Source organism: Ranitomeya variabilis, chromosome 2 (genome assembly GCF_051348905.1).
Source record: "Ranitomeya variabilis isolate aRanVar5 chromosome 2, aRanVar5.hap1, whole genome shotgun sequence".
Taxonomy (NCBI): Eukaryota; Metazoa; Chordata; class Amphibia; order Anura; family Dendrobatidae; genus Ranitomeya; species Ranitomeya variabilis.
Window position 1 is genome coordinate 1,106,439,810 of NC_135233.1, and position 568 is coordinate 1,106,440,377.

The 568-nt window shown below is 46.7% G+C and overlaps 1 non-coding gene across 1 annotated transcript; it reads left to right on the top strand.

The window, feature by feature from the left end:
- The first annotated feature begins 496 nt into the window (after positions 1-496).
- TRNAM-CAU (transfer RNA methionine (anticodon CAU)) lies at positions 497-568 on the top strand. The gene has a single exon. It is a non-coding gene; the product is annotated as a tRNA-Met (tRNA).

Sequence of the window (568 nt, forward strand, 5' to 3'; positions counted from 1 at the left end):
CGTACTTCCTCAGTCAGTTCCTTGCTGCTGAGGTGCCAGATCCCTGTGTTCTGACTCCTATGTCTGCCACCCAGTGGGGCATTGTACCCTGACCTGTGTCCTTGTCTGCCACCCAGTGGGGCATCTTACCTTGGCTTGTGTCCTTGTGTCTGTGTGTTGTCCCATTACTGACTCTGTCTTAGTCTATTCCTGTCTCTGTGTCCGTTTATATTCCTGTCTTGGTTTGCTTTCTCTGCTGTGCGTCTCTGTGTCTTGCTTTGCTCTGCTCTTGGCTCTGCACTTTGTGTCTTGCTTGCACCTTAAGCAAGGTCAGATACCGCAACTTCAAATGATTTTCAACAATAATATGACAAAAGAAAAAAGAAAACAAAAAAACATTTGCAGAACACCAAGAATAATCTAGTTGCCAACAGATAAGAAATGGCTGATAAATTACACGACACAGACCAGAAGGCAGACAGTAATTAGACTTCATCTTTGAGCATCCTCCACCACAAGCAGAGTGGCGCAGTGGAAGCGTGCTGGGCCCATAACCCAGAGGTCGATGGATCGAAACCATCCTCTGCTA